Source organism: Triticum aestivum, chromosome 4A (assembly GCF_018294505.1).
Source record: "Triticum aestivum cultivar Chinese Spring chromosome 4A, IWGSC CS RefSeq v2.1, whole genome shotgun sequence".
In the NCBI taxonomy this organism is placed as follows: Eukaryota; Viridiplantae; Streptophyta; class Magnoliopsida; order Poales; family Poaceae; genus Triticum; species Triticum aestivum.
The window spans coordinates 605,096,861-605,104,606 of record NC_057803.1 but is presented as its reverse complement, the minus strand read 5'-3'; the positions used below and the strand labels follow the sequence as shown (position 1 = coordinate 605,104,606).

Here is a 7,746-nt window from a genome sequence, read left to right as displayed (position 1 = left end):
CAACCAAACACTTGGTCGAAACGATAATTATATGATATGCATATAGGAATACTTCGAGTGTGGATTTTTAGTACCCTCATACTAGCGTACCCTCTATCTAAACCATTCGGTTTGTGTCAAGATTCGTGTTATCCTTATATGAAAAATTCTTCTTTTTGTTTCTTCCAAACAAGAGAACATTTGACCTTTGCAGATAAACTATACACAAGTAGGTGCAACCTGAACTTTGCTTTGGTAGATATGTGATATTCCAAACGAGTCTTATTCATAACCAAATGGTGGGCGTACAATATAAATGCATTGGATGCACAACGTAGTAATATGTAATATGCTGTAGTGAAGGGAATAGTAGCAAATTAAACACAGTATCAAATGCTAAGCCAAGGCACTCGCATGCAATACATGCATGCAGCCTGACCGGCATTGACTTATTGCACATAGAGCAGCAAATATAACAATGGCAACGCAGGCATGCTCATCGACACTCTGGAGTCCACTCATGTCGATGTGTTCCTATATGGATATGATGGTTGTGTTAGATCGAACTCCTAGCTGGAGTAGATAGGTATTTATAGGCGTGCGCACCATCCTTCTTGGATCTGGATGGCAAAGTCTGCTCCTATGAATGAGACTAGCCATAACATACACGCTATTCTAGGCTATGTTACTACTACCTCTGTCCTGGTTTATTGGCTCCTTTAATAATTTGTACTAAATTTTGATCAAAGATTTGACTGGCAAAATGTTAGTGCATGTCAAACAAAAATTATATCATTCGATTCGTATTTGAACATAGTTCTTAATGATATATTTTTTTATGACATGCATGAACTTTTTTGTTTGTTAAATTTATGGTCAAAATTCGGCAAAGAATACAATAGGGACCAATAAACTAGGACGCAGGTAGTACCTCTATAATGGGTAGTAACATATGTGTGATGTCGTGCAAGGCTTCATTTATTAGGTTATAGACTCGTACTGTCTTGGGATATGTGATGTTACAGTAACTAGCTAAGTTACTCAATTTACCCATCTACATATTAACTCGTTGTCACATAGGCAAATTTGCTAAGTTGGAATCGATGTTACTCTTGAAGTTACTCCCACTATGGCCAGTCTGAGTCCAAAATATTCCGTGAAAAAGGTCTAGATGGCCAACACTGATAGCTGAACGCGGAGCGCAGGCCAACCTATGGAGGTTCCCGAAAATTGCCTTCTATTAGTGACATTTTTTACTCAGAAAGGTGATTTAAATCCCCGGCCTCTCCATCAGTCGATGCATACAGTCATCTTTATTAATTATTCAATAAAGATCTGACAAGAATATACATCAAGTCATCCGAAGCCACCACTTACACCTAACAAGTCGACAATATGGAGTGCCCTCTCTCCCACCATTTAGAACTGAGGTCACCACCGATCTGCCCGCATGACATATAAGGAGCCTACACTCGGTGCAGCAAATCTAACGCGTACACCACACACACATGTTTTAGAAGCCGCCACCACCATCGAACCGCTGACCCATGTCCAGAAAAGAGATCGTGCATCATCCTTACCAGGCCGGCCATCTGTCGATGCCACCACGGCGACGAACAGCGCTACCGCCTTATGCTCGTCCATTCAGACGCATATGTCGCCGAGACTCGGCTGCACCATGCCGCCAAGATCCACTATCGTAGACACGGTATATCCGACGCCGCTTCACCTGCCAACCTCCACACCACCGCCGCCGATGGAGCCCTTGCCATGCAGGTTCCACCACCCATAGCAACTTTCCCTCGAACACCCAAGCCTCGCAAGATGGCACCCTCATGGAGGGATACGACGTCCAGGCCGCCGGTGCCCAATCCAAGACAAATTTTGGACTCTCGTCCGGGAGGTGGTCGGGGCTGGATAGGAGGGACCTCGGCTTCGCCTACAAGGAGGGTAATGACATCAAGAGCCGCCGCAGATGTTGGGCTGAACCAGCCGACCAAAGTCTCCTCTGGTCCCCATCTAATGAAAGCACAACCTCATCATGCTACTAATTTGGCCCGATCTTTCACGATACAATGAACTCCTCCGAATTCAGCTGATAAAATCTCCCAATTACGCGAGCAGTACACATAACCCAAAGATGGGGTAACGGGAACCAATGGACAATCCCTCGACACAAGAACCTCCCGCCCAAGTAGACGTAACCAGCATGCAACTCATGAGAAACGACATACCTCGAGGGAAGTCGACCCTTTTGTACAAAAGAAAATTCACCATCATAATGACAAGTTAATTGTCTCCTGTCCGTCCATGATTTTTCCAACAATATAGAACACACATGCATATGCATAGGAAGCACATCACACACAACTAGATCATCATATCCACATAAAGGGAAACTACTTCGACGCGATGCATGATCTTGATAAAACTCCGACATGCACACGCATAAAGCATTGGTACCAAGGCAAGGCACGCAATGGATCCTTCTTCATTGCCATCTCCATTTGCGAACTACAATCTTTCCTCATGATAAATAAAAATATCTACCGTAACTAGAAGAAAATAACTTTACCGTGAACAACCTTTGTTCTGAATACCAACTGATGAAAGCACAACCTCGCCGTGCTACTGATTTGGCCTGATCTTTCAAGATACATTGACCTCCTCTGAATTCAGCTGGTAAAATATCCCAATTACGCGAGTTGTACAGGTAACCGGAAGATGGGATAATGAAAACCAATGGACAATCTCTTGACACACGAAGAACCTCCTGTTGAAGTAGACGTAACAAGCACGCACCCCATCGGAAATGACAGACCTTGAGCGAAGTGTAACTTTCACACAGAAAATTTATACAAAATAAATAACAGCGACACCCGAAGACGGCCGCTTCATGGTCGATACACGACGTTATCTAAACTCAAAAAATATAACATCCTTCTACAAAGAGCCTACCATTACTATATATACCAGTACAGCTAGCCGACTCGAACTTGCCTAATAAGTTAGACCAAACAAAAATTTGTTTATATCTAACTCTCGACCAACACCTAAGGAAGTAAATCTGATCACAAACTTTAACTTAGCAAGTAATCATTACAATTTATATATTTAAAGTAATTAAAAACAATTTCATGGCAGCCCCATCCAATGTTTCTAAAGGACAGCAAATGCCACCATTTAAACCTGCTCACGTATACATATATCTCCGGCGGCCTTGATCGTAAGAAGTAGTAACCGACTAGGATACTTCCGTTAATCTCAATCAAAAGGTATCACATCCATGTATAGTCTTGTTGTGTACGTGGCAACCAAAAGATACAACCAAGTTGACGCATGCCTTGATCAAACATGTATGTGTTGGAATTATTTTCTTCCTTCTCTAATATCCAAGCATGCATTGTGTATTTTGATACAGAAGAAAATTGTGGTTCTAATTCAACCTTCATTTTCTCCTGATCAAAACGCCTCACGTTATTGCAAACAGTGACGAGCGAAACTGCCTCAACTTAAACCAGACCAACGTCGTGTATGTCATGGTGGTGGACGGTACAAATAGAACTAGTGTTGGTCATATCATCCTCTCCCCCTTGAAACGAAACCGTCCTCGGTTTCAAGTCTATCTCCCCAGCATATGCATCTGCATAAACTATCGAGGCCAAAAATACCAATGGTATCTGGAAAAAACAATTTTACCGTGAACAACCTTTGCTCTGAATACCGACTGATGAAAGCACAACCTCGTTGTGCTACTGATTTGGCCTTATCTTTCACGGTACGATGAACTCCTTTGAATTCAGCTGATAAAATCTCCTAATTACACGAGCAGTACACATAATCTGAGGATGGGGTAACGACAACCAATGCACAATCCCTCGACGCATGAAGAACCTGCTGTCGAAGTAGACGTAGCCAGCACGCAACCCGTCGGAAACGATAGACCTCTAGCGGAGTGTAACTTTCACACAGAAAATTTATACAAAATAAATAACAACGACACTTGAAGACGGCCGCTTCATGATCGAAACACGACGTTGTCCAAATTCCAAAATATAACCTGCTTTTACAAAGAGGGTACCATGACTATATATACCAGTACCGCTAGCCGACTCAAACTTGCCTAATAAGTCGACCAATCAAAAACTTCTTTATCTCTAACTCTCGACCACCACCTAAGGAAGTAAATCTGATCCCAAGCTTTAACTTAGCAAGTAATCATTAGAATTTAAATACTTAAAGTAATTAAACACGATTTCCTGGCCGGCCGCCCCGATCCAATGTTTCTCAAGGGCAGCAAACACCACCATTTAAACCTGATCACGCACACATAAATCTCCGGCGGCCTTGATAATGAGAAGTAGTAACCAATAAGGCTTCTTCCATTAGTCTCAATCAAAAAATATCCTGTCCATGTATACTCTTGTTGTGGACGTCACAACCAAAAGAAACAACCAAAGGAAAATAAGCACAAGAGGACACTTGAGCTGGATGGTACCTGCAATATTTATGGAAGTGCTGTTGAAAATGCTCACCATGCTACTGTAACATGCACAAAACAGAGAGCACTTTGAGAGGAAATGTGTAAAATTTGGAAACTACCTGAAGTTAAGTCGCTCTTGCTTTTCTCCCCTGATTGGCTATTGCAAAACTTGAGCTTATGCCCTGGCGAGATGAAGGAGAAGTTTATATGCTTGTGCTGTGGAGGGCATGGCACCTAAGAGATGACGTAATTCATAACAAAGGCAAGGCTACTGTTTGGGATTCAGTGAGTTTCTTGAAAAGCTATAGGGAGTGTTTATCAGCCCCAAATCTGATTGCAAATGATGCCAAAGGAAAGCAGAAAATGCATGAAATTCAAATGCAGCTACGATTCATCCTCGACATGCTATTAGATGGGCAAAGCCTTCTGGAAATCACATAAAAGTTAACGTCGATGCTTCTTTCATACCAGCTTCTGGTTTAGCTGCGCTCGGAGCTATTGGCAGAGATAGTTCGGGTGCGGTGGTCTTCTCAGCGGGCTGCTGCTTTCATGGATGTACTGAAGCTGAGGAAGCTGAAGCTCAGGCCTTGTTGTTTGGCCACACCCAGGCACACAAATTAGCTTTGAACAATGTGATTTTTGAATCAGATTGTTCCGCTGTAGTAACTGCTGTGAATGATTGCAACACTAATAGAGCCAGTTGGTGGGCCTGCTATGTGAAAGTGAAGGAAATGTTCAGAGAGTTTGAATCATGCACAGTATCCAAAATCTACAGAGAATGCAATGTGGCCGCACATGAGCTAGCTGCCTTTGCTAGAGTGAATGGTGATTTTTGTATTCTAGCTGATGTGCCACAGGGTTTGATGCATGTAATTAACTCTGATTGTAACCCAGCTTATGTGTTTTAATGAGATTTCCTTTTCCTAAAAAAAACAACCTAGTTGACGCATGCCTTGATCAAATGTGTATGTGTTGGAATTATTTTATTTCTTTTTCTAATATCCAAGCATGCATTGTGTATTTTGGCACAGCAGCAAATTTTGATTCTAATTCAACCTTCATTTTCTCCTAATCAAGACGCCTCACGTTATCACGAGCGAAACTGCCTTAACTTGAACCAGACCAACGTCTTATAAGTCATGGTTGTCGACAGTACAAATAGAACTAGTGTTATCCATATCATCCTCTCCCCCTTGAAATGAAACCGTCCTCGGTTTCAAGTCTATCTTCTCAGCATATGTATCCGCAGAAACTGTCCAGGCCAAAAATTCAGCATATTGAATGTCCACATCTGCTTCCTCTTGGTCATTGAGTACCTTCACATCAATTGCTTCCTGAGCATGATCACGCCTTTGGCGATCTGCCATATATTGTTCCAGGGTATATGAGTTAAGTAGTATACGTCGAGCCTTTCATACAAAAGAAAATTCACCATCATAACGATAAGTTAATTGTCTCCTGTCCGTCGAGGGTTTTCCCAACAATATAGAACACACATGCATATGCATAGGAATCACATCATACACGACTAGATCACCATATCCGCATAAAGGGAAAATACTTCGACGCGATGCATGATCTTGAAAAAACTTGTCTGTCCACCAAAGCTCGTATGGTTCTGGATGTTCAATCAACGGCAAGTTCCAAGCATCAACTACAGTCTTACTCACCAAATTCATACTGGAATAGAAATTCATTAAGATGGCACAACTAGCTGGTCCGACACACACACGCATAAAGCATTGGTACCAAGGCAAGGCACACAATGGATCCTTCTCCATCGCCATCACCTTTTGCGAACTACAATCTTTCCTTATGTTAAATAAAAATATCACTTGTAAGTGGAAGAAAACAATTTTACCGTGGACAACCTTTGCTCCAAATACCAACTGATTGAAAGCACAACCTTGTCATGCTACTGATTTGGCCCGATCTTTCATGATACAATGTACTCCTCTGAATTCAGATGATAAAATCTCCCAATTACGTGAGCAGTACATGTAATCGGAAGATGGGGTAACGACAACCAACGGACAATCCCTCGACACACAAAGAACCTCCCGCTGAAGTAGACGTAACCAGCACGCAACCCGTCAGAAACGACAGACCTCGAGCCAAGTGTAACTTCCATACTGAAAATTTATACAACATAAATAACAGCGATACTCGAAGACGGCCGCTTCCTGGTCGATACACGACGCTGTCTAAACTCCAAAGTATAACCTGATTTTACAAAGAGGGTGCCATGACTATATATAACAGTACAACTAGCCGACTTAAACTTGCCTAATAAGTCGACTAAACAAAAATTTCTTTATCTCTAACTCTCGACCTAAACCTAAGGAAGTAAATCTAATCACAAGCCTTAACTTAGCAAGTAATCATTAAAATTTAATTACTTAAATTAATTAAACATAATTTCCTGGCAGCACCCGTCCAATGTTTCTCAAGGAGAGAAAATCCCACCATTTAAACCAGGTCACGTACACATAAATCTCTGATGGCCTTGATCATGAGAAGTAATAACCAATTAGGATTCTTCTGTTAGTCTCAATCAAAAGGTATCTTGTCCATGTATACTCTTTATGTGGACGTGGCCACCAAAAGAAACAACTTAGTTGACGCATGCCTTGATCGAATCGTGTATGTGTTGGAATTATTTTATTTTTTTCTAATATCCAAGCATGCATTGTGTATTTTGGCACATCAGCAAATTTTGATTCTAATTCAACCTTCATTGTCTCCTTATCAAGACGCCTCACGTTATCGCAAACAGTGATGAGCGAAACTGCCTTAATTTGAAGCAGACCAACGTCTTGCATGTCATGGTTGTCGATGGTACGAATAGAACTAGTGTTGTCCACACCATCCTCTCCCACTTAAAACGAAACCGTCCTCAGTTTCAAGTCTATCTTCTCAGCATATGCATCCGCAGAAACTGTCGAGGCCAAAAATTCAGCATGTTGAATGTCCACGTCTGCTTCCTCTTGGTCATTGAGTACCTTCACATCAATTTCTTTCTGAGCATGATCACGCCTTTGGCGATCTGCCATGTATCGCTCCAGGGTATATGAGTCAAGTAGTATAAGTTGAGCCTTTCGTACAAAAGAAAATTTACCAACATAATGATAAGTTAATTGTCTCCTTTCCATCCAGGGTTTTCCCAACAGTATAGAACACCCATGCATATGCATAGGAATCACATCACACACGACAAATCACCATATCTGCATGAAAGGAAACTACTTCGACACGATTCATGATCTTAATCAAACTTGTCCGTC

General features: G+C 41.8%; 1 long non-coding RNA gene across 1 annotated transcript; it reads right to left on the bottom strand.

Annotated features, from left to right (window-relative positions):
* Positions 1–4,117: 4,117 nt before the first annotated feature.
* Positions 4,118–5,062, bottom strand: LOC123082551 (uncharacterized). Its single transcript, XR_006439052.1, has 3 exons — positions 4,931–5,062; positions 4,582–4,644; positions 4,118–4,477 (listed from the first exon to the last, which is right to left on the bottom strand). It is a non-coding gene; the product is annotated as an uncharacterized lncRNA (long non-coding RNA).
* Between the last annotated feature and the right edge of the window lie 2,684 nt (positions 5,063–7,746).